Below are 27,130 nucleotides of genomic sequence, written 5' to 3'. Positions count from 1 at the left end.
GAACGAGCGAACGGAAGGCGCTGGTGCAGCGTGTACACTGTCACGTGTTCTGGCTCGAGCAAGTGGCGTGATTCCCCTCCCCACAGTCGCGGATGAGTATGTATGTATAAATCTTTATTAAGAAAAGGGGTGGCCAGTGGCCTAAGAAGGGTGCAGGGCTCCTCTAGGCCCTAAATTCTTCGGGCTACGCCTGACTCTTTAGCGAACTCCCGAAGGAAAAGCAATCTCTCCTTGGCATGACTAGGATTCGTGGGCGTAGTCCACTCTTTGTATGATGGCATGTCAGGCTCGGAGTTCACGGAGTCGCGGCTGAGTGAAAAACCCCCTTGACTCTGGGATAATAAATCACGGTGGTGACCGAGTGGGTTAGACGACTGACTCTGCCAAACCGGTTCTGACGTTCTGGCCAATGTTGTCGTTCTTTTTTTTCGGCAAGAGGCGCGCTCACAATTACGCTGTGACGTGTCTTTCTCGTTCCGAGCCATTTTTGCCGCGATACGGGGAACGCTGGAGTAGTTTTTGTGGCCAATGTTGTTCAATCTCCCCAACAAGGGTATGCTTGGCTTGACGAACGTGCGCTCGAGGCACTGGTGCTGGAGCGCGCAGCATTTTCTTGGTATTTTTATCATTGGACAGCATACGCAAACTAGTTGCTCAATTGCTTCGTTGTTAAAAATTTTTCGACTAGACTGTATGTTTTCTGTGTCTGAAGGTAAACCAGGTGGATCAAACAGGTTTACCCGCACGGGTTAACGATGAGAGCGGCAGCAAAACAGCATTTCTTTCAGCAGGCGCACGCAGGCGGCTGTCTTCTGCCCCTACAGCTCCACCTGGGTCTAGGCATACCCTGGGGCGCCTAGAAACGTTGCCGCGTTCTCCTTTTCTTCATGTTTTCATTTGTTTTCGCGGCGCGTTCATGTTGACGACGCCCTCTTATTACCGCCCTTCGGGCAGGACTCCCTCGCCGCATTATGCCATGATGGGACGTATGAAACTTTTGATCTAACAGTTCAGGCAGAAGAAAAAATGACAGCTTCTAATTTTGCCTCACATCCATCGATCTCTACAATAAAACACACATGGCAGGGGACAAACAAGTAACAGAGCATTGTGTGAGGCGTGATCACAGCGAAAAAAAAATAAACTGACTTGCGTCTAGGAAGAAGTCATGTCACAACATTAAGAAAAGCTGGCTTACCATGTTACAATTTCTGACCCTAGCAAACGCACAAAAAAAAAGGCTAAATTAACTCTAGAGTGCATCCTTGCGAGTGGACACTGGCGATAATTGCGGAGGGCATGCCTCGCTCTAGCTTTCTTTTCCGCGGTCTTTCAATTTACATGCGCGTCTTGTGGTTTTCGTACTTGAAAATGCATGATTCATAGAAAAAAACCGGACCTCGGACGACACGAGATTATTGTTTTTTTGAAGAACAACGGCGCTGTGTTACGTTACGGCGTATGTTTTTTGCTTGCTAGATATTTGGAGAAGTATGGCGGGTGGCAACATGCATAATTCAGTCCTGGTGTCACGCGCAGCTGTGGCAACCCCTTATCACATGGCACTTATGCGAGAGCAGCGGGTGATTTCCACAATGCGGTGTTTTTTGGAGAGGACAAAGCGCCATTTGCATTGGAAATTGTATACTCTTCTTCGGCCCCGGAAATACGGCTATCAAGAAAATATAGCAACTCGCACTTGGACAGTTCTCTGGCACCGGAGCAGCTCGGTTGGTAGGCATCCATTGCAAGCCTAAGGACATCGTCACAAGGAGTCAGGAGCAGCCACAATAGTAAAAACACAATGTGGACATGTGCAGCAACGACAGTGCAAACACGAAGCGGGATGCTTTTCGAAGAAAGGACTATTTTGAATTGAGTACCATTGCTCTCAAAAAGGAGGGATGAAACGGCAAAAGAGAAAATTTAAAAGGGATAAGGTCATCCCAAAGGATAGCATCTCGGGATGTTGTTGCTGCACAGTGGTGACCTAATGAAATTTGGACGCGTGAATGTGAACCGGAGCACATAAATAGCGCGATTTCTTTCCGGGAAAGTCAAATTGTCATGTTGGTCGAATGGGTCTAGGAGTAAGGAAGATTTGAATTGTGTATTTACAGATGTACCATTACCACGTATGTATACACCGACAGGACCAAGATCAACACGCTGATCAGACGGGCTTATAAGACGGCGCTGGGCTTAACGGAGACCACAACCCGATCGCAAATCCCACCATAAATTCTGCTGGGAAATCAGGTGGGCATCCTGGGAAATCAGGTGGGCATGGTGATCAATATTGGAAACTTACCTGGGCAACGTTTTTAAAGCTGGGAGTAGGTGGGAATAATGGCGGTAGGTTAGGCGGGCACCTCGGCTATCCTGGGCAATACTGGTGGCTTTACTGGTCAACGTGACCCACCACAACCATGCTGGCGTTAATAGTGTTGACTGATCGTCTGCGATGGGGACGCCCTTTTTTCTCCTTGGCAATGCCCACCGTCGTTTGCCGTTAAAATGCGCTAACAGTGAATAGCGCCATGAGCGTTCGGAAAAAGCGGTATAGACATCGACAGCGCCCATGCAATTTGTTGTGAGCGGAGCATGTTTATATTCGCACGTAAAGTATTTGGAAGCTTAGCCAGTGATATACCTCCAGGCCTACAAACGAAGCTTCACTTGAGTAAGCCGACCTGCGTGCGCACAGGCGTGCATAACGCGAACTTATCTAATATATGAACTACAAGATGATATGCCGGCCTCTGCATGTATATGAAAAGATGCAACACTACGAAGCCAGCGAGAGAACCGCCACCGTCGTTCCTAGCCGTTGTCGCCTGCAGCCCCCGTCACGCCATGAAATAGCTCATGGAACACGTACTGTTTGTTTACAGAACAGGCTCTCAACTCCTGCTGGATGTAAGTGGCACCTGACCTTACCGTTCACCGACAGCTTAGGCGTCCATGACAATGCTAGAGTTTTATTTATTTTTAACGCGTTTTGAACGGCGCGCGTCACTCGACTCAGTTGGCCGCCGGCAGGGGGGCAGCGCGACACAGACGACGGCGGCGACGTTTCGGCGGCTCGCTCGGCTCCCACCGTCATGGCTGCGTGCAGTGGTTCTACGATTCGGTAAATGCTCAGCGGCGTGAAATTTCTGGTTACGTGATGACTATGGATTTATCTACCGGACGAACAAGTACGGCTGGGCAGTTAAGGTAAGTGAAACGTCGTTTACTAGTCCAGTGTATTTAACGGAGCACTGTTGTCGAGCCGGTGCCGGCCCTTAGGACTGACGTTCTGTGGGTGCAACGTATCGCTCGCGTTGGTGTGCGATATCTATCATATCGGCGTTACGCAGATTTGGCATTTGACAAGCGACCTTTTCCGTCTTGTCACGTATGTAAGCAGCACTTGCTCCAAAGCTTGCGCCTTGGGTTGTGCGAAGTAGAATCATGTGTGATTAGTCAAACTGACCGCACCGAAAACGCTACCGCCTTGTTCTTCGCTATGAGCCACCCAAAAATACCACTTCCCTCCAGCCTCCAGGTTATAAAAATAATGCGTAGCTGTGTAATCGGCTGAGTACTCTCTTTAGGAGAACTGTACACTAACAAAAAAAAGGGTAAAACGCGGGGTGTGCCTTGAAATCAGTCAAGAGCAGGGTATCGGAGTATATTTAGGGCCCCCTAGCACGCTCCGCACTATGAATGTTTCAGTATTAATATGTTCAATTATGTAAGCGCACCACTGCGCCCCAGCTGTTGTCAAGTGGCGCATGCAGTGCTCGTCAAAAGGACCACGACGATATTTTTGCATATGATGACTACTACTACCACAGTGCAAAGCATCGCGGAACATGTAAACAGACAATTTCAAACTTGTACAAATGTGTGCTGCTGGGTTCTGCAGCGTTCGCGTAGAAAGAAATCCTGCAGCTTCACTATGGCTCAATCCTTGCATGACTTAGTGCAGTGAAAGAAGCCAAATGTCGGTGAAACATTAACATTAATCAACTTAATTAGCATCCCAGACACCAGACCACACAGCCAAATGGTTGAGAGCAAAGGAGTTCAAAAAGTTCTTTAGCAAACGATTGTCCCTCTGTGCTCTCCATTACCCTTCGAGCTGCATTAATTGATTGTATGGTGTATTCGCCGACGCTACAAAGGCGATGAGGCACACTGTAGTGGAGGGCTCGAGATTAATTTTGACCACCTGGGGATCTTTAATGTGTGCCAAAATCTTGGAACATGCACGCACTTATGCTTTTCACCTCCAATTAAAAAAGTGGCCACCGCACACATTGGGCTTCATTGCAAAGTTGGTTGGCACGCATACGTTGTACATTCTTTCATCACTGAGTGGTCATTCCTCTTTTGGGGTCTCACGACGACACCGAGCAAAAAAAATTGCTTCCAATCCACGCTTTAAAGGTGGTTGGAAAGCAAAGCTGTAAACGACACCCACAACAATTGCCCATGCCGTCACTTGAATTCACAAACGTGGCAGTGCAAAGAGTGAAACCACATATTCTGCCAGCCGTTATCTGGAATTCACGGGGGCGGCGTCCTGATTGCAGCAGTGTTGGCCATGGCCGGGCTAGAGCGCCGGACGCCGCCGCTGTATCCCGGCCGTGCGTCAGCAAAAAGAAAACGGTGACGAGCGTTTTTCTAAGGGTGAGACAGCGGAACCTCGTCATTCTGATGAGCTAGCTAGGGGCTACACCACCGCACGACACAAGCGCAGACACCGAAGCAATTCGGCATGTGAGCTTAGTGATTCCCATTTATACCGATAACTAGTTAGCTTAGTATGGTTGAGAATTGCGAGAAAGCTGAGGGAACTTTTATAATCGCTATTTATCAGATCCTGTTGATTCTTTTGCCTTCTGTAATGCCTGTTAAAACATAACCAAATTTGTATTCAGTAATTTAGAAAACAGAGTCCCATTTGTGGCAAGCACTGCGCAAAAGGTAGCGTTTCTCTAGTGACCAGATGTCTGTAAAGGGGTCTGTACATTTTATTTTCCTGCCCTCCAAACCAATCCTAAACGTATCTTTGGTGTATGGCCACTTAATTCTGTCAGATCTGGGTTACCCAGGAGGTGCTGTAGAGCAAGTTAGAAAAGTCGTGTGAAGGAAGCGTGCAATGTACGCGAAGCTGCACAAGAACAGGCCCAAACAACCGTCGCTAAAGCAGATGACAAAGCCAACGGAATGGTTTAGCCAACGTGCCAGCCGGGGTGCACAGCTCCGAAAGCAACTCCGGCGTTCGGGGAACGCTGGGTAATAGCGCCCTTTTCCGCTCCATCTACACAGTGCTCCATGAGTGAAAAGGGCCCTCCTTCTCCTCCTCAGCCACGTAGGGAGTTTCTTGTTGCGCACTCCACGAAGAAACCGTTGGCTGGTAGAGGCAGAAAGCTTTCTTTTAAAACTTGTCCGCATTTCAAAACAACTACACATAATACTTGGCCGAGTTTCCAAGCATAACCAGGCATAATCTTAGTTGAACCAAAATTAAGCTAGGTGGGGCGGCCGGCTTTGCTCTTTGCCCATCTACGCGCCACTAGGGTAAAATTGGCCGGGAATCCAACCCATGCCCTTGTGCTCGGCAGCGCAACGCCTTAGCCACTGAGCCACTGCGGTGGGTGTGTGTTATCTTTTGGCCTACCAAAACTTCAATAGTATAGCAGCGCAGTGGTTCGCAGCCATGACTGCCCCAGTGACCCCTTCTTGGCTTGCGAAACAGTGGGGACCCCAGGATTGAGCATATGTTGATCGGTGTCATTATGTCAAACAATTTGTACTTGTATGTACAAGTCTTTGAACAGTTATATGCTGCCTTAGGTAGGCCTTTTTATCTCTTGTCATAGCTGGCATGTTGTGCGGAAAGAAGGTGTTAAAATATGCACTATGCAGAGAAACTAAACATACATGTAATGCAGCGAGGCCACCTTTTTGCACATCAAGAAAGTTCTGGCAAAATCGAGAAAACAGTGGCAGGGGAAAAGTTTTGAAAGAGGCTTCACGGACCCCTGAAGTGCTCTCGCGGACCCCCTTGGGGTCTGCGGACCCCCATTTGAGAACCAGTCGTATAGCATGTTGCAGAGCACGACAACATTTATTTGATCAAATGTTTGGATTTATGTGAACAGTAAAGTTTGGTTACATTATTTAGCTTTCTAATAAAGTAAGGTACACCCTCAACACAGGATATAGTACTTTATACCTGATTCAAAGAGCGCAAGTTGATCAGTTGGGATTTTAAAATTAATTGCTTTGTTTTCTAATTGCAAGTGCAGATTGGTCCAAATGTGGATGTGCCTGACGAAAAATGGACGTGGCTGATGCGGAACACATCCTATGGAGACTTCCGCCTCGATCTGGCAACCCTACAGAAGCGGCGGTACAGGATGGACGGGGCAGACCTTCTACAGCATGGCATGGGCGATAGAGAAGACAGCATCTTTCATCAATGTGGAACTTGAAAAAGTATGTGAACATCTATATTATCGTGCGCTTTTTAAAAAATAGGTCAAGATTATATTGTCAATTCATGTAATATTTAGAGCATATAAGATGTTTCCAACTGGTTGACACGCCGGTTTTGAGTTGGTATTTTTACTGGGGAATAGGTATTACTTACAGAAAAAAAACCTGTTCCCAGCTCTTCAACTTGAGTTCAGGCTGAGGGGTAGTTTCTAGTTAAAAAATGGGAGGGGACTTCAGACATTTATGATTGTGGGAAACAACACGCTGGGAAAGAACAGGAGAACAAAAAGGGGAAGAACACTAGTCCTGACTCGAACTAGTGTTTATTAGGCAACAGAAAGAATGCGCATATACATGCAACTACGCACCTGCACAGAGGGAGAAGAAAAGACGGATGCAGCTTTGCATAGGATAATGCGCTAAAAAGACAAGAAGTTGGACGAAAAGGGGTGTGGAGAGGGGCTGACAAGTCACGTGAGCATATGGCCAACTAGCTTGGCTTTTTTTTTGTGGGACGTAATCGAGGTCTGGCTTACGCAGTCACCTTTATAGACCATAATTGCCTGGCTCTCCCTGGGCGCAGCATTTTTCCGTGATCAGTGTGCTGCCATGCAAGCACTTTGTGGGGGAATGTGGGCACGCCAGCTGCCGCCCCCGCAGCGTGGCATCGCTCGCATCGTGGACTGCATATCGTGCGTCTCGTGTGGCTTGAAAATTGGTAAGCGCCTTCCCATTTGATGTATCATGCCACAGTTAGCTTGTTCACCAGAGAGCACATTCAAGGAAAACGAGAACTAATTCTTATGCGAGGCTTGACCATGCTGCACAGACTGTGAATGCAGTGTGTGGCATGTTGTTTTCGACAAAATCATGACTTGTGTGGCTCTATTTTGTAGTGCCAGACTTCTTGATGCCCCCTGTTGTACCCGGGTTATTACAGCCGCTTGCTTTCTTTTTAAATCCCACCTCCAAGTCACCATGCCCTGCGTGAAATACACTATGTATGGAAGCTACCCGTTCAAGCATGACTGCGCTGCTGTTGACTGCACTAACAACCAACACAACTGCAAAGTCTTCATGCAAGAACTAACCCACAGAAATAGGCGTATAGATATCGTACGATGGTGCAAACACACAGAAACATAAGGAAGAAAAGACACAGAGCTTGCATGTTTTTCCTTCCTTCTGTCTGTGTGTTTGCACTGTTGTACGAAACGAACTTAGCCAACTCCCCCAATTTAATACTTTACTCAAGCGTATACATGTGCGAAGTCTATAAATTTTCTGGAGGCTTGCAGCGCTGCGCAAATGGGTCTTCATGTTGAACCGAAAGTACTTCCTATCCAGCAGCTTGGCACGAGCAGCAAAAAAGAAAAGGTGTGGCACGCCAGTTTAGAAAGCCCGTTTATTGACCTAAATGCAGTTGCACTCAGAAACTCAGTTTTTCTAGAAGTTAGCTGTGTTTATTTTACGAGGCCAAGGTCTGCGAAAATCAACCCTTTGCTTGCGTTGCAGCACAGGTATGTGAGAAGGGCGAGTGTGCAGCTAATCCCTCGAGTATGGCAAAGTCACCTACAACAATTGACCACAAAAGGGCAGTGCAGCAAAATAGATCCTCACAGGCCACAATTTGAGCGAGAATGATTGACAGCACGCTTGTAAATACCCAAAGTCAGCAATGGACGTCAAGGGGGTCAGTAACAGGTTTCTAGAAGAAACATGCAGCCACACGTTTTTGCTCTTTGTGCCAAACTGCTTGATTCAGTGTTTTCAGTTCAGCGTGATGACCCATTTGCACAGCACCGTGAGCCCAAGGAAAATTTATAGGGTGATTAGACTTCATGTAGGAGTAAAGCAGTGAATGACACACTTGGAGTGAAGTAAGGAAAAATACACAAGCGATGTGTGTCTTTCTATTATGCTTCTGTGGGTTTGTCTCATTGTATATCTATACGCTTATTTCTTCAGGATATTTTTGCACTAATATTTTGTGCTTGCATTGCTTGTTAGTGCAGTCAACAGCGGCGCTGTCACACTTGAACGGATGGCCTCTGTGCATGTGAATTTCTGTCTGAGCACGGGACTTGAACATGGGAATTAAAAAGACGGCAAGTAGCTGTAAACACCTGGGTATAACAATGCACATTAGAAAGACTGGCACTACAAATTGTGGGCTAACGTACGGGATAGCAGAGGACCCCGGCTAGCTTCGCTAGAGAAAGTGCTACGAGCCGTGCACTAGCCCTGAGGAATCCGAAGACTCGCGCACGGGTTCGGGTTCGGCGCATCGCATGGGGTCACGAAGAGGTCATGGCTCACGCGATGCGCCGGCCGCCCAAAATGGCGGCTCCTGGTTTGCGAAAGCATGTGCAGGCGAGGCGTAGAGAAACACAGGTCCCCACAAAATCGAACCACACAGTTCGTGATTTTGACGAGAACGCGCAACACCCTTCATTCACGCCATGCGACACGCTGTGACACACTGCATCTGTGTGCAGCGTGGTCAAGCCTGGCATAAGAATTAGTTCTCGTTTTCCTTGAATGTGCTTTCAGGCAGTAAGCTGTGGCATGATGACACATCAAATGAAAAGGCATTTACACATTTTCACGCCATATGAGACGCACAAAATGCATTCCAACGTGAGCGGTGGCATTCGGCTGGGGCAGCGGCTGGTCTGCCCGCAGTACCCACAGGAAGCAGACGGACGGTGCAGCCCAAGGAGTGCCGGAATATTTTGATTTATAAAGGTTAATGTTTAAGGCTTCTACTATATTCCTAAGCATCCGATTTCTATGCTCGAAGAGCCCCTCATTATCACCGAATCGAGGTTTGCATGCACACTTTTCTTCACTGTGCGGGTAAATTTGCATACGTGTGATGTTTTATCGTATGTGGGTGCTCTTTTCAGCAGCTCCCATATGCCCCACGTACACTGTTATGCAAGAGAGCAGTATCTGGTAAACGACAGCATTTTACAAGGCACAAAAGCACGCGTGTGCTTGACTTTGGAAGTTGTGAAACTGGCGTTATGTGGACGCTTTTTGTTCACCAACAAACAAAGCCTGCCTATTTTGTTCTTAGCTGAGAAAAGGATTTGCACGCCATATCGAGACCCCACATTTTTCAGCCCATGTGCCATCTTGTGCATGTAGGGCATGACCGCACGTTTCACGAGTTCCTTTGCTGAGTTGTCTTGCCGTACATGCACAAAACGGCACGCAGGCAAAAAATGTGGGGTCCCTATATAGTATGCAACCCTTTTACTCAGCTAAGAACAAAATAGGCCGGCTTTATTTTTTTCATTGGTGAACAACAAAAAAACGTTCACATGGTGTAAACACACGTGTGCTTGTTGCCTTGTAAAATGTGTGCCGTTTACCCAATACGGCTGTCTTGTGAAAGAGAGTACATGGGGCAGGTGGAGCCCTTCTTAAATGTAAGACTAGAAGCGCACTCGGGGACGATAAAAGATCGCACGTACGCAATTTCACCTGCAACTTGCAATAAGTGTGGGTGCAAACCCTGTTCCGATGATAGCAAGGGGCACTTCGAGCTTAGAAATGGAATGGTTAGGGAGATACTAGAAGCCTTTTACGTGAACATTTAAAAAGCTGACTGCGTAAGCCACACCTTGATTACGCTCCACAAAAAAGAAGCCAAGATTGTCGGCCATATGCTCAAGTGATTTCTCAACCACCTCTACACACACTTTATCCTGTGTTTTCTTGTTTTTCAGTGCAATATTGTTTGCAAAGGTGCATCAATATTTTCTTCTCCCTCTGCGCATGCGCGCACCTGCATGTGTTTTTCCATTTTGCTAATACAGGTTGCGGGTCAACGCTCGTGTTAGGCCTCTTACTGTTATACTATTCCTTTCCACGCCCTGTGGTTTCAGTATGTTAATGAAAGGCAGAAAATATTTTTGGTGAGAACTATATTTCCCGTAGTTCTTTTTTTGTCAATGGTTTTCACTCGTTCATCCTTAAACCAGGCTGAGTTCATATATCAGAATAAGAAGGCGACTTAAAATGTTAATAAGAAGGAAAGAGGATGTTTTATTGCGAACAAACAAAAAATGGAAGGTCTGTGTGAGTTTCCTTGACCAGATATATGGCCTGCCTTCTACTTTCAGAATCCCCTGGTGAAATGTGCGTCAACTATGCCCTCAAGTACCTGTGGAGGTTATTTACAGAGGCGAGCCGCCGTGAAAAGAGGGTCTGTGCACAATAAAATGAAGCTGTGGTGTGAGCGCACGGTTTCGCATTACTTTTTCCACATTAGCAGCAAAAGTGTCCCGGCAGCCACGCATTCTATGCATCTTCTGTCAAGACGGCTGCCATTCCAGAAAAATTCACGACCCACTATTCTCCCTGTGACGCCTATGCCCGCTAGACGGGTATGCCGCCATCTGTACCACCATGCCCCCCAAGTGACGCCTAAGCCCGCTAGACGGGTATGCCACCATCTGTACCACCATGCCCCCCAATAGTGCCCGCCAATGCCCGCCAGCGGCGTGCCCGATAGTGCCCGCCATTTGGCATGGCGGGGTCTCCACTACAATAATCCACTATTTTGACCGGCAGCAGCTTCCGCTATGCCCGGCGTGGCGGGATTTCGGACAGGGAAGTATGGCTCGGCTCCTGCAACTCGGTGTCCATGACACCCTAGAGGAAATATCCGAGGCGCAGCTCACCGCGCAAATGGAGCGCCTCTCTACCACCAAGACGGGCCGCAGTATCCTGGCATCCCTAGGTCACAACCCCCGAGCTCCCAGGCGGCAACCGTGCGAGATCAGCGAGGAGGCGCAGGCCCACATCCGCGTGGACCCCATCCCGAAAAACTTGCACCCTGAGTATAACCAAGAACGGCGGCAGGCGCGGGCCAAGACCCTCACCGAGCAACACGCCCAAGACCCTTACGCCCGATACGTAGACGCATCGGAATACCAACGGGAAGGCTTTGCGGCAGTAGTCGTTGCGGCGGCTACCGGCACCAAGACGACGGCAGCGAGCGTGCGGTGCACAGACGCCACAGACGCCGAGGAGGTTCGCTCTCGCGATCTCCGAGACCGAGTGTCGCACCGTGCTCAGCGACTCGAGGTACGCCGTGCGCAACTTTGCAAAGAGGCGAGTGTGCGCGCCGGCGGCTGCCATCATCGCCAAGCTCAAGTTCCAAGACCAAGGCAGCACCATCCGTATCAAAGGGTTCCCCGCTCACGCGGGCGAGTGTGCATCTTCACCGAACCACAACGAGACGGCCCATTCGGCGGCGCGAGCGCTTACCCTCCGCTCCCCCCAGAGTGACCATTCCGTTTGGTGGTTAGAAACCTAAGAACCGAATGGCCAGTTATGGCGAAGTGACTAAGTCTTATCGCCTAGCTCGACGGACAATGCCGCCTCCCCACCGGGCACTCAGTCGGGAGGAGGACGTCATCCTAAGGCAGCTACAGACCGGGTCACTCCCCGCCCCGGCAGTTCTACACGTGCTTCACCCAGAACTCTATCCGAGTGGTGTGTGCAGTGTTTGCTCAGTGGGTCGGGCGGACCAATGGCACATCATGTGGGACTGTGCCAGGTTCCCGAACGAAGCTACCTCCAGGACATACCCGCCCGAACTTCAAAGTGCAGTGCAGTGTACAGACAAGGACACTCAACTATGGGCCGTCTAGCAGGCCCGGGGTGCGCCCGAAAAGCACAAGCCTCACGACCCGCCACAAACGGGCCAAACTGGGGCATTGCAGAGTAGGGCATAACCCCGGGTCGACGCTTGGCCAACGTCACGACGCTTTAAACCGTCGGTTGCCGGCATTTATTAATGTTACTCCTATCCTATCCCATGGGATATTCTTGAATACTACAAAAATGCTGCTGTGAAGACCTGGGTTCCAATCCGATCGGATCCCATGTGTTTTAAAAGCGGAGTTGTTGCTACTGGCCGTAAGTTTGCCGTTGCAGGAAAAAAATACCAAGAAAACGCTGAGCCCTCGTGAGCGCGTGCCTCGCGGCGACCGTCAAGCATTCCTGGCACGCGCAGCGGCTCTGGCAAAAAAAAGAAAACGGGCAAAAACCTCGAGGAGCGAAAAAAATTGGGCCCATCTCCCCGCGAGGGGGACTCGAGTAAAGGCGTCGCATAGGGGGTGGGTGTATTGCGTTAACGTTTAGTGTTTGGGGAGTTGGTGGTAGTGAATGCGTTGTATCAGCAGCTTCTTGACGTAGTTTGAATGAGTGAAGGATATAAGGCGCGTTCGTAGCCTCCCATTCTGTGTCGGCTTTGTGGCGCAGTGGGTAGAGCACCATGTACATTGCGTCGCGCCCGCAGGGTCGAGGGATCGAAATCAGGCGCCGGATAGTATTTTTTTTTATATAGTGTAGGGGGAGGGGTGCGGACTACGACTACGGACGTCAACGCGGGTGACATCGTGAGTTACTGAAATGCTCTGCATTTAAAAATGGCGAGCGCTCGTGGGCGGTTGCCTCGCGGCGAACGCCGAGTCCCGGGCTTTCGGAGTGCCTTTAACAAAAAGTACTCAGCGCGGTCGTGAAGCTTTACCACTCATGTAAAAAAAAAAACTCAAGCGGTAATGCTAAAGACGAAAAGATGTCCTTCTTGGGAAAGGTTACCGCGGCCGCTGCTTTCTCTAGAAGGCATTATGGATAATTGGAGACACGGATACGAGTGTGATTCGAGGGAGGGGATCATATGTACAGGCCCACATGTAATGCTGCACCGTGGCCTTGTCTCCGCATATATAGTGGGCAAAAGGGAGAGGGATAAACTGAGGGATGTACGTGATGGAGCAGGGCCCTATTGGGAAGGGATTCTGTCTGTGTAAGCCTCCATAGTCGTTCTTCCGTGCAAGTCAGTGAGGGTTGGGCCGGTGGGTATGTGAGGCGAGGGAGCTACAATTATATTGAGCTACAATTTTATTGTAGCTCAATAGGCTATCTTGGGCTTATCTGGCTCCGTGAGAGGCAACAGAAGTGGGACACGGGCGGGATTCTGTCTGTGCGAGCCTCCATAAGCGTTCTTCCATGTAAGTCAGTGTCGGGTGAGCCGGTGGGTATCTGAGGCGAGGTAGCAACAATTAAATTGAGCTACAACTTCACGGTAGCTCAGTAGGCTATCTCGGGCTGATCTGGTTCCGTGAGAGGCTACAGAGGTGGCGCATGCCCGGGAGGTGAGTGCTCGGGCTGTCGTGTCTGCCACCTCGTTACCCACAAGCCCAGCGTGGGCCGGAGTCCAAATCAGTTCAACATGAGTGGTAGGGGGGCTTTGAAGGAGAAGTTTTAGGACCTGGGGTGAGATGGTACCCGCAGCATTATTTATAATGTCCGTTTTCGGATAGGAAAATATGATTGAGGGTGGTGACCGACTACTCCAATTGCCACCTCTTCCACTGTGACCGGTTCTGCCTTGTGGGTCGTGAGAGAAGTGAGTGGGGGGTTGTGTGGCCTCCGAGTTCACCCTGCCCGCGTTTTTCTCCGGCCATCCCAATCGCCGCGCTCCCCTGCCAAACGTTGTAAGCGTGCTGATTCCTCCACGCTCCGGCGAGGCGCCAGTGCGTGCCTATAAATCGAATCCGTCGTTCAGCCCGTTGAGCCGCTGTTTATGCGGCATTTCGCGGCATATCAACGCTTCAGTTTTTCTGGTCTTGGCACGGGTGTATTTGCGAGTTTATTTGCTGCATTTATGCTCAGGTCCTGACGAAGAGTCGGACACAGAACACCTGTAATGGATGTGTCTTTCAATGGAACAGGCGAGAACTCGACACTTTCGAGCCACAGGTCTCCGCCCTTGCTGGTCGACTCCCCCGATCTTCACTGGAGCATAAATAGACTCCACAACCGCTCCCTTGCGCTCTTCCGCAAAGCGAAAACCAACATATACCTGTAGTATACGTTTTACGCCATGAGGCATACGATAGCATTTAGAAATAGAGCAGCCTGTCATTGTTGGCTGATTCTAGAGCGAATGTACACAAGCGCCGAGTACACCACGTACGACACCAACTGTGCAGCCCTGCATGTCCGCAGAAATGTAAATTGGCGGGATTAATATTAATCGCTACAAACGGTAAAGATAATTAGTCGTACGTAATTTAGAAAAAAACAAACAAATATACAGAGAGTAGAAAGATAATAAATATAGAAGGTATATTACCAAATTCAAAAATACAAATCTTATACAGCTCCTCCACAAAGAGAAAAATGAAAAAGGTTTAGTGAAAAAAATGACAGAAATGTGAATAAGTCACGTGAACATACGAACCTTGTAACGCCCTCCATTTGCACAAATGCAGAACTGTCGGAGTTAACAAATTTAATTGTTATAACTGCGCGAATAGAGGTAAATATGATTGGACGGAATCCTAGAAACTAAAATACAAAACCTAGAAAGAAATTACAAGTGAACTTACGAATTCAAAAATATGAGTTCCCGTGCAAAGCGAAGACAAGAATAAAAAGCCCTGATAAAAATTAACTAAGAAACACAAAAAAAAGATATTGAAAACTGACCAGAGTGTAACGTCATGCCTTTGCGCATAGATGCCTAATTGGCGGAGTTAACACGTTTAATTAATCGTTATAATATCGTGAATGGAGATGATTGCTAGAAAAAAATTAAATCTATCTTAGAATATAAAAAATGCGCATTATACACCTCCTGCAAACAAGAAATACTAAAATAAGGAACGCTGAAAAGGATTACGGAAACACGTATAAAAACATCCTGAAACGACCAACCGCATAAATCCCCGACTGTGCATAGAACTGCATAAATTGGCCCGATAAGATGTTTAATATCATTGAGATAGCGTAAATGCAGCTAATTAATTGCGAAGTTAGCACATTCAATCGCTCCATTAACATGAAACCATTAATCAAGCTGAGCCTTCTGCGCGCAATGTTATACAAGCAAAAAGCATTCTCAATTGCAAACACAGACGAATAGGTCTCAGATCACGCGATAATTATGCAACTTCATAGGCTATGAGGCATCGTGTAGTGTTTACAGACAATTATTAGGTTTTTTTACCTGCCAGGCATATGCGCTATAATTTTTAGTTCACAAAACGCTTACTAAAACCTCACAAATACCCACTGACACTGCATTGCAATGAACGGTGGTGTCTGAATGTACCGTGGTTGGTTTGTGTTGGACTTGCATACTTACGATTTTCTGCGCCTGCATTAAAAAGCAGCGGCAAGAAAGATATCGTGACATGCATACCAATCAGGAACAATCTTAATATTGTATTTATGCGGCAGAAGCTTATGCAAGTCGCCACTCTTGTGGATAATGTTCGGTGAATGAGGACGGGAGGATTTTTTCAGGGGCACCGCGTGTAACTACACATCGCCAAATGTACAAAAGAAAAAATAAGGACACCAAATCACAGCAGAGAGCCCCAGAACCGACAGCGCTTCGTTCGGGTGATTGCTGCCTAATCATTGCACTTGCGCGTCTCATATTATTAAGTTAACCATAACGAAGTTATTTTTTATTGCCTCGTACCTGTCATTTTAAAGCTGGCTGCTCGGCTCAATTTGACTGCAAGCTGCGAAAACGCGTGTTACCTCGCTTGCGGCAAGCTGCAGCGGAATATTTGATGCATAGGTGGCGAGCGCCGCAGTGCGGCGAAAGGCGCGGCCACGCCCCATTTTCAGCTTATGCTCTCACCGGCCGATCGGGATGGCCGGAGCAAAACGCGCGGGCGTGGTCTCGGAGGCCAGGGGGGTTGTTTGGGGCATTGATGACTGCTATTGCGAATGCATTGCGGTGTCGGTATTCAGCAGCATCGACGTACACTGGGTCTGGACGTATCGGGTACTTTTCTGCAAGCGCTTTGGCTCTCTGCATCCTGTGGCCCCCGTGTGCATCAGGGTGCATATTTTGAGGGAGAGGGCGTATTTCGATGCTAGCGGGAATTTCCAGTGGGATAGAAGACTTGGAGGCTGAGATGATGGGCGCTTTGAGTTGGAGGCGTTGAAGCGGATGCGGTCCGGGAAGTGCTTTGGCTAGTAGATTAAGCTGTCCAATAGAGTGCGCTTCTATGAGCTCCTGTGCCGTGTTGTAGATACCGGTGGCGTCAAGCCTGGCAGTGGAAGTGCCGGGTGGGAGTTGTAAGGCAACCTTATATATTTTACGTATCAGACAATTTATTTTCGTCAGGTCCTCGTCAGCTGAAAGGAGGTACAAGAGAGAGTAAGTAATACGGCTGATGATAAATGCTTGGATTAAACGAAGTCGAAGAGCTTCTTCAACCCCGTTGTTTCGGTAGCAATGTGTTTAATTAACACGATGGTTTGGGGGATGTGAGAGGAAAGATGTTTTATAAAAACTGTAGTAGTTATGGAGGGAGTTATAGTGAGTCCGAGAATTTTGATTTTTGAGAAAATCTGTATAGGGGTTGCCTCAATGTAAAAATGTATATTTGAATTCCAATGTTGTATTTTCTTCGGAGGTAGAAACAATAGCTCTGATTTTGTGGGGGTGCATTGGAGGCCACGGATGGCAGTGTCGTCTTCTACAACCGTGACACCGGCTTGGAGGATTTTTTCTATTTTGGCATCACTGCCCCCCTTGGTCCAGAGTGTAACATCATCCTCATAGATAATATGCTGACGATTCGCTAAAGAGGAGTTAAAGAGGCGCGGTGAGAGCACTGCTCCTTGCGGTGTACCTACTTATGGTAGGCTAAATTCTTCCGTTTATAGGGGGCCAAGTCGGAGTGTCGCTGTACGTGAGGTGAGGAACGCTTTTATGTAGTTGTATGTCTTTATTCCAGGGGAGACGGCAGAACGACCCTGTAAAATTGCCTTATGCGTGGCTCTATCAAAGGCCTTTGCAAGGTCTAAGGCTAGAATTGCAGCTGTGTCGGCCCGTGGTGGCGTGGACAAGATGTCATGATGAAGTTGAAGATGACTGTCATTACTTGAATTCCCAGCATGAAAGCCAAACATTGTGGAAAGGAAGGAGAGAATTTCTTTGATTTATGAGTTTGAGGAGGCGAGAATTTATGATATCCTCTACAAGTTTCCCTATGCAAGATCTGAGTGATATTGGTCTAAGGGGAACAATGCTTAAGGGTTTGCCAGGCTTAGGTATTAAAGAGATGTTTGCCTGAGTCCACGCTTGAGGCAGGGTACAGGGGGGATTAAAAGAAATACGAACAACGGAGCACACAGCCTCCGACGCATGCCGCACCGTCTGGCTGCACTGTCAGTAAACTTCGCACGTGCGCAGTTCTGTCAGAGCGTTTGATAGCATAGCCTACTGTTAGGGGAAATGCTTGGTCTGTTCTGTTCTTGTGTACCAGGGTAGCTGTGTATTAACTGTGTAATGTGGTTCGTTTGTACTGTTTTGGACTGGGACAGGTCGAGTTGGTGTCTAAACAAGGACCATGTGCGTTTCATACGGAGTGTTCCTCTTAATTGATCGCAAATTTCTCCTCATGTACTGGTTGGAAGTTCAGTCGCATATTTGTCTGTCTTGTGCGCAAGTTCAGCTATTTTTTGACTTAGTCACTTTTTGTGCTTACTGGCTTTCTACCGTTCCCGTAGGCTACGTAGGGCTGTCCGCATGCTATGAAGGCGCAAGTCAACCATGTCTGCCTGAATTTCTCGATAAAGTAGCTCATCATGCGCTTTCTTATCACTATTGACTCCCGCAACCCACATCTCTAGGGATCGTTGTTCGAAAGACTTCAAAACATTGGTTGCAGGTTATCCTGAAGGCTTGCCAATCCGTTGTACATTTTTGTTTGCGTTCAGGTTGAGGGGTGACGCAGGATGGGATGGTAAGCTGTATGATGTAATGGTCGCTGCCGAAGTTGTTATGCGCGTTGTTCCAATCGGCATTTTTTATGTTCTGAGTAAATACAATGTCCGGTGTGGTATCTCTCTGTCCGCTATTTCCTATTGTTGATATGATCAGTGGTGTTTCGAGTGTGAGCCTGTGCGAGTGTGTATGCTTCTACACTAAGCGTGATTTCTTCATGATTGTTGAATAGCCCCATGCAATTAGTGGGGCAATAAAATCTCCGACTATTAGGAGGGTATGCTTATTAGCATCTGGTTAGGCTAGGGAAAACAGGGTTCTGAAGTGTGTTTTTGCTCTTTTGGGCCGCTTTGTACGTTGAGCACATACAGACGAGAAGACGGACTTTTTGGGTACATGGTAATCATGTCGTGGGGTATGGGCCCGCTGTCTAAGCGTTTATGGGTTGCCGGAATGTTGCGATGTACAAGAGTTGCAGAGTATGGATTGTTGATCTCGTGAAATGACTGGTATCCATTTATTCTGACTCACGGTTCTTGTATTACTATGACGGAGGGGTTTTAGCAACCGTTGTGATTAACATTATAGACGAGTACGTTTTCGGAGAAAACCTCGGCAATTCCACTGCCAGACACAGATTTCCTTAGAGGTTGACTTCATCCGGGATGTCAAAGTTTTGGGGTACAGGCGCACTATATGGGATAACGAATTGAATGATACAGCCGTGCAGTTCCTCCCTCATCTCCTCTATCGATGCTTGCATGGCCGGTTGGGCACCAAGAAGTGATTGATAAAACTGTGTGCATTCCGCTTTCTCTTCCATAAGGGTACATTCAAGCCTTTCGAAACGTGTTTCTCGTTGCGAGGAGATCCGTTCGGAGGTTTCAATCTGCGGTTCCTCTGAGGGTGAATTTGAGAGGGCTTTGCGCTTAGTTGGAGGCGATGTGGAGTTTTCTGAGGGTGATGTTTGAGCAGGCAGTTCTCGTTTGAGAATTGCATTTTCTTTCTTAACGGCGGTGACTTTCACTCGGTTGGTTTCTAATTCCCGCAATACATCAGCTAAGGGATTGTTAATCTGGGGGGTGGCAGGCGGGGGGTGGATTTGTGAGCTGAGAGGCACGCGTGAGCCGCTCACCTGTTGCCATTGCATTCTGTAGCGTTGCATTCTGTAACGTTCACGTGTAGCTTTGCTGGAGTGCCTCTTTGATGGTAGCCTTCGGTGGTGCCTTCTTGTGGTCCTCATCTTGTAGGGGTGGTAAGGAGTTAAGTATTGGAGGGCCTTGTTGTCCCACGACTTGTGCATAGGAAAGCGGTCTGTGCCTCGGTCTGTAACGTCACAGGCAGTACGCTGAGCCCGTGAGGTGGTTTTCTCCGCATACTATGCACCGCGAAGTGCAGGGATGGTTTTAAAGGCGCCAATGATGCCACATTGGGTACAGCGAGGTGCACTTTGTCTTTTAGAGAAAACGGAGAGAGGAGTCTTTCGAAGGGTGAGGAGGAAGCCAGCACAAGCTCTAAGGCGTCTTTTCTCTCAATTTCTCTCCCTCACTCTTGTTTCACGTGTCGCCTCTAAAAAGCGCCCTCTCCCTTCGCACACGCTGAATACAAACCACCGTTTGTCTCCCCGTGTCCGCGTGTGGGCGTATCTTTGTCGGCAAGAGGACGGTGTCTCGCTCCGCTTCTCTTCGAGCCCAGGTTCAACCCCTGGTGGTTCCAGTTGTTTGTTTGTGTAGCGTGGGTGTAGCCATTAGTAGCCTGGGATGTTTGTTTGTGCAGCCAATAGTAGCCTGGGAGTTTTCTGCAGACGGGGACACGAAACTTTTCTTTGCTTGTTAAAGATATACTGCTTCGCAGTAAAAATGCACACTGAAAGAAAATATTTCTGTTCGAGTTGCTCCAAACGCGAGAGCAGTGCGAATGTCAGAGAACTAAATTTCAATGAAAAAAAAAAACCCTATTGCATTTACCGCAGGTGGAGTGAAAGAGGAGGAAGAGCATGGGTAGCGGAGACGGAAGAAAGCGGACGGAACTGCGGGGCAGGGGCCCTAGAGGACTCATCGTTCGTCTAGATTTGCAGCCAAGCAATGCGGCCATTCTGAAAGACAATTGTTTTGCTTGGGCTACGTAAAAGCGAAAATTTCTGTCTGTCTGTCTCTCTGTCTCCAGATTTATAGATAATGAAATAATAAAGATAAAATTACAAAGATAGTAAAGGTGAAATTTCTAGATTGTAACAGCAGAGCTTTTTAGGCCGAGCTTTGCCCGTCCGTTGCACCAAAAACCTCGAAGCCCCAACAAAAAGGATGTGCGTAGGTCGGTCCACGGAATCTCCCCCAGTACCTTTACGCCGGGAAACCGGCATCGCTACCACTGGGCCACCCCAAAGGCCCCATGCATACGGGTTTACCTGCGGTGGGGAACAATAACATATTGAGCAAACTTAAAAAAAAAAAACACTAGCCGTGGTCGGAATCGAACCAAGGCTCCTCGCGCTATGAAATCGTGGTCTATACGATTGAGCTATAATAGCATGTTTTTGTTTAGTGCATGGAAAACTGCACTTATTACACCCTACAAAAGTTAAGAGTCATGCAAGAAGATGCACGTCACTGCACCTAAAAAAAGTTGTCCATCAAAACTTCGGCAAGCAGACGCACGCGTCCAACAGATGCAGCCATTCTGGTGGGTCACTTTGTACCGCATAAATGCTCCGCATCAACGCCCCTTGCTCCCGAAAAATGGACTTCATTGGGCGAGGGTGTTCCGCGTTCCTGTCTTCCATGCGGCACTTCCACAAGCTATACAACCCCATCACAACAAATATATCACAGGGCACTCCAGTAACATCTCGAAAAGGTGAGAACCGGATTGTATAAGGGGTCCTCTTTCAGAGTTCGTTGCAACACATCCCAGAAAAACACCGCATCCCGGCACAAAACAAAACAATGATCAATGGTTTCAGTTTGATTGCACAAACAGCAATTGCCAGACCAAGGAATAGACATTCCTTTCTCGCGAAACCATGTTTTCACTGGAAGTGTTGATGTATGCAGCTTTAAGAAAAATGGTTTTGCATTCCGAGCAAGACACATACATGTGACACGCTTCAAAAAACTGTTGTTATGGTGGCCAATGTAAGGCTGGCGATAAATCGTCACTTGGAACAGAATGTCTAATAAAGTGTTCGTCAAAGCCTTCCTGGAAAGGGTAAACAGATATTCCAGGGAAAACCTCGCAGTAAGGAAATGAATCATCGTATTCCGGGCATACGGAATTTTTAAGGGGTTCGTAGCGCGGGCGTTGGATTTGGGCTTGGACACGGGTTTTACCGCGTGCTAACTTTGGGAGAAATTTGAAAGCTAGCGGACGAAACGATCTGGCCCTGCCAGTCATGGAGAACTTTCAGCGGCGAGTTGGGAAATAAATGTGAGGTGCAACAGCCGGGTCTCCGACGGAGGGAGAGGGGCGGCCAGCTACGCTATTTCTCCAGCCTTGCTCCACTAGCGCAAGCTGGGCGAATGTTTTATTGAAAGAAGTGTTATGGAACAGATATAAAGACTCTTGCTTAGGGCTGTGAAAATTTCCGATTCATTCGATACATTGCTTGACACACGTACTATCTCAAATGCCTTCCCTTTCGAACCATTATTCCCTACATCACCCTCTACTCACTAAGACAATAAATGAAACGTACCTGAATAGTTTAAACGTTTTAGAGCCATTCAAATACAATGTGTCAGTCAGCGTTATAGTGGTAAATTTTAGAAGCTAATTAAGGAGCAAGAAAACGCTGTCATGATTGTATGAAAATACTTGTGTAAGGCAGATAAAGGGCCGTTCAAGTTTCCTTGGCAGTACAAACCAGCCGTGATCTCTTGCAAGCAGTCATTGCCCAGCGTATCATATTTGCTCTGCGGTGTTTAAGAAGACAAAAAGGGACGATAAATAGCGGTAGGCTTAGACCAAAGCCCAGAGAATAATTTTTGATACCCTGATGGAGTTTTCTGTTTGTTAGTAGTTCCTGAAGGCACCGCAGGGGGCCCGCTGGTTGGCAGGTGGAGAAAAAATGCCGCACCTGAGAACTCGCGCGGTAGCTTCCCACAAGCATCATTTTACTAAAAGAACAGTGGATATTTCAATCTTTTGTACTGCATTTCACCGTTTTCTCCTTCAGAAGTTGTTGCGTGACCAAAATGATCTTTTTGTTGTCGTCTTTGAGGCCCGAGCAGTCTTTCACGTTGCTTGAGTGAGTGAAGACTTTATTCAAATTTTCGTGTATAATATTCGATACAACGGGTCTTCATTGATGGCACAATTTTAGTGTCACTATTGATGCACTTTCCAACACAGGTTTCAACCACAGATGTTTTAACTGTTTGCTATTTTTTTGTTTTTCCTTTTTAGGTCCTGAAGTGAGGAATGCATGAAGCCGCATCGTCACCGGTGATACTGTAAGTAATTTCTGTGATTTGTCGGCAAGGGGCGATGAAGATTATAGCCCCCCGGGTGCCGCTGAACCCGCCGAGACAAGCGATGATGGGGAAATTGTAGATCATTGCTTCGGGTCATCTATAGCTTCGCCTTACCGTGCAGACAACAAATGGCAAAAAGGATTGCTCAAACACAGTTATACACACAAGTTAAACGGGATGAACGCAAAGCCAAAATTTGACGTCCCACGCATGACAATTGTTGCTGTGTGCAGAAGCTTTATGGGCAGATTGACCAGCATCATTATCAGGTGTCGTTGTACAAGTACGCCATTCGCAACAGGCACTAGTACATGTATGTCATATATCATGCTGTTATCATCTGCGTCGTGAATGTGTGGTGTCTCCACAGACGCTGTAGCCATCAGTTGAAGGAGCGGCCACTCCAACTGAGGACCTTCACTGGGAGCCTATCGGGAAGTCTGATCTCTGCAGGAAAAGCACCAAGAGGACGGCGGACCAGTTTGCCTTCGCCTTCTATGAATACTACAAAGGTCACTCCCAGTTAGCCCCACGTTGACGTTCGACAACACGGGGTTGGGCATCTTCCAATTGTGACGAACAAGCGACTTTGATGCAAGAGCTATGCACTAAGCGCTATAGAGTTTAGTAGAGTTGTGTGCACGAAATGCAATGCAACTCTCTGCCTGAACAAGCAACGCAACGGCTTCTTCGAATACCACAAGCCACGAGAATGCAGCTCACCAGGAAGTGTCAAAAGACCCCAGTGTATAACTTACGATAAGTTCATTAATTTTTTGCATGTGGTAAATTTCGTTTTTCTTTTTGTGTGAATGAAGTCACAATAGCTCTAAATAAAGGTACACAGATTTCTTGAATTTTCTTTTGCCTGGAAATATGTTGGGGCTTTGTGGCGAAACACCAAGCAGACCAATTCCACATCGCTTCATTGGAAACAACTTACAAAGCCGGAGTGAAAGGGGAGCGTTAGCAACAGAACTGTCCCTTGCCAGCCTCAAAATAATCTTGTTTATGTCGTTCCCTAATTATACCTCTAGAAAGAACAAGTCATGAGTCTGCTTTAAGAATATATTCTCGTTGAATGTCCTTACATATTTTCAGTGATGGCCTTCCTTCCACTTGACTGCCATTGCGAGCACGTTCTCTTGTGCGGGGAACATATCCTCATTTACGTATCTTGACGAGCGATTGTTAATGCGAAGGTCGTTGTTTGAGAGTTGCAGCTTTTGGTTTTCTTTAGGACGGACCATTTGCTTGCGACCGTAACTGCACCGTGTGGGTACACTGGAAAACCTTGAGATCAAATTCAATGACCGGTTTATTTAGGATTTGCAAAGTTTGGGAAAAGATTTCCGTGAAAAATGTACCTTGCAGTTGGTCTTAGCGCACACTTTGAACGTTGAGGTTTTTTGCATGGAAATACTGTTCCTAAAGAACCAGCCATTGTTGTTCCTTCGTTGTCGCACTTTCCACAGACGCCACTTTCGCACCAAGGGCGTCTGGTGGGCATTCCCGCGAAAGTGGAACAATTGCCACATACTGCCTGACTTGCCATTTGTGAGTCCAACTAAGGCATCCCGAGCAGTGAACGTAACGCGCGGAATGGCGTACGTCTCCTCAGACCCATTAAGGGCGAAGTGAGAACACGCTGTTATTGGATTCCGGGGTAATCTGATACCGAGCTGTGCATCAGCAAATGGGCAATGAACAAACCCGGTTGAACAAGTCTGGGAGCTCTCGAGACGTACAGTTGGCTGAGAGGCCCGAAATATTTTCTTGACAAATTCCCCATATTCCCGAAAACCGGAGCCGGTGTAGACGGACTCTTCAACGGTTGAGCTGAGTGCTTCTCAGGAAACTTCCAGAGAACCTACTAGCCCTGTAATTTTGCCTTGGTGAAAGTGAGCACGTCCGATCGGCTGCTTTTCTGCATGCCTTAGCTTGTTGCCTTGAGCTAGGTTTTCCCCGAGACCATGCGCTCGTCTGTAAAAAGTCTAACTGTGTTTCTCTCAGCTAAAATACGTGGTTTTGCTTCTGGTCAAGTCGTTAATGCAAGTTACGCGAATAAGACTTCTTTGCAGGTAAATGCTTCATTTATTTTTGGGGTGCGATTTGTTATGTGGTATATATTGTGGTCAATAATCTTATGGAGTGAGTTTTGTAACTGCCGTTACTTCGCAGCGTTTGTATAATTTCGCGCTTTCGTGCTGATCTGTAGGTTTCACGGGATTTTCTGTATTTAGGCACATTGCGTTACATATTACTTTGACATAAGTATCTGACGGTAATGTGATTCAGCAATGTCTAGCAAAACAAAGCAGTAAAATAGAACACTGAATGTGGCAGCGTAGTGTGATTCAGCAATGTCTAGCAAAACAAAACAGTAAAATAGAACACTGAATGTACCAGTGTAATGGGATTCAGCAATGTTTAGCAAAACAAACAAGTAAAATAGAACACTGACTGTAGCAGTGTAATGAGATTCAGCAATGTCTAGCTAAACAAACCAGTAAAATATAACACTGACTGTGGCAGCGACCTTATACTCGAATAGCAGCTTTTTGCAAAATGAAGTGGGTACTATAGTGAACTAAAGGAGGCCACGAACCCCAAATTTGCTCCCTTGGTTCACTGGACAGCGCAACTGGTTGGAGGAAAGCACTTCTGATGTTTTCAACTTATCTTGACATGAAACGCTTCTGAGACCAGGGGTAGCCGACACCTGGGGTCTAAAGTTTACGTAAACCTTTATGATGCTGGGTGTTTCTGGTTTCGCCATGAGTGCTATTTTCATTCCTGTATACAGCTTCCCACTCTCGTGCTTACCGAGCCACCGTACCAGAAAAGTGTTTTATTTGTGTCTCGATGATAAGAGCATTTTGCCAATATTGTTCTTGTCTGTCGGTGCTGTGGGATGGTTGCCCGCTTCATTCAGCACATAGTATGTTTTCTCTCTGGCAAAACTGATCTCAGATGGAATGCAAAAACTGCAGCTCTCTCTATTTTAATAAATATGGTGTGATTGATTGGCCCCAGGAACGTACGAATTTTGTGAAGTAACAACACTTCAATGACCTGTTCAGGCTTGTTACCAAGAATTAACACTAAATAATGGTGGTTGTACCTTGCTGTTAATAAAGAAACTGGTGAACAAGTTCAGCACCCTCTAATCAAAACCAGTGACATAAGTTGGTTGGCTTGAGTTACAGGCGGCCCTGCGCATGCCGCCCTTCTAGAACAACAAGTATGCAGGCACGCAGTCAACGACGGCAGCTAACAGCGCGCTCGTACGAGCAATTTGCCTCTTGCATGAAGGAAACTTTTAAAAAATTAACAGACCCGCTCAGCTCTGGAAGCGAAACGGTTTTAAAATACAAAAGCTCAGAATACTTTATTCGACACATCCGTGATATGCACGGAAGCTTTCGCGCAGACCGCTGCTTGGATGCGGGTAAATTGCGACCGAGCCGTAATTCTTTCCCTTGTAATTAGATAACCGCCTGGGCTGTAAACGGGCTTACTGTGCAGGGGTTAATTAAGGAATTCGCAGTTTAGCGTTTAGAGCGTTTATCGATACGCTTGCCGTAGCTCCACGCGTGAGGATCGAATGCCCGATATTTACCCTCGAAGCCGTCCATTTTTACCTTTTCAATCTTTGCTATAGCCATGCATTAGGCGGGTAACACGCCGCCGTGCGGAGGTTGCACTCTGTTTTACTTGCATGGTGCTTATCGCTTTTAATTTATTTTTTTGAACGCCTCTTCTGCTAATTGCGCAATTAATTAGGCGGACGGATAATCGACAGCACTTCCGAGTTTGCTCCGAAATGAAAAGGTTCAAGAACCTTTTAGAAACACTTCGCGCGCAACTACAGTACTAAGCAGACGCAGGGTAGATTGTATGGGTATATAGAACAAGAACTGGGCGTTTAGAACAGTTTAGCCAAAATTAGGTATCATCCAGTACAGAATAAATACCGCGCAGGGCACAAGGTACAGTAAAAAAACTGTGATTGATTCCTCTGTCATAGGAATAAATAAAGACGAAAGTGAAATGGGCAGCGAAATCTGCAGCTGACCATGATTTGCAGGTCGGTGGCTGTCTTGTGGGTGTGCTTGGCGAGCGACGTTTTGCTGGCGTGTCGCTCCAGCAAAGGTGTACTGGCGCCATTTCCGTCACGGATATGACGTCACGGAAATCTCGCGCGGTGTTTTCCGGCATAAAACACTTTCGTTTTAAAACATAAAACCAGAAAACGAACAACCCTAAATATAACAAACTCGTTAGTACTAAAGGTTGCTTCCCCTCAAGAAGACACTGTATGCAGGGGTGCACCCTTTACAGGCCGCTTGCTTCGTGTAATGGCGTCATTTCCGCGATG

The 27,130-nt window shown here is 47.3% G+C and overlaps 1 protein-coding gene and 1 long non-coding RNA gene across 2 annotated transcripts in view; one reads left to right on the top strand and one right to left on the bottom strand.

Annotated features, from left to right (window-relative positions):
• LOC144158648 (corticotropin-releasing factor receptor 1-like) overlaps positions 1 to 27,130 on the bottom strand; it is a 140,602-nt gene that overhangs the window by 93,696 nt on the left and 19,776 nt on the right. The gene's annotated exons all lie outside the window — the stretch shown is intronic.
• Positions 6,305 to 10,749, top strand: LOC144158649 (uncharacterized). The gene is made up of 2 exons (XR_013320153.1): positions 6,305 to 6,495; positions 10,629 to 10,749. It is a non-coding gene; the product is annotated as an uncharacterized LOC144158649 (long non-coding RNA).

This window comes from Haemaphysalis longicornis, unplaced genomic scaffold (assembly GCF_048455015.1).
Source record: "Haemaphysalis longicornis isolate Haplotype H1 unplaced genomic scaffold, Haemaphysalis longicornis Haplotype H1 scaffold_10, whole genome shotgun sequence".
Taxonomy (NCBI): Eukaryota; Metazoa; Arthropoda; class Arachnida; order Ixodida; family Ixodidae; genus Haemaphysalis; species Haemaphysalis longicornis.
The sequence above is the reverse complement of the archived record's forward strand: the minus strand, read 5'-3'. Positions and strand labels throughout refer to the sequence as shown.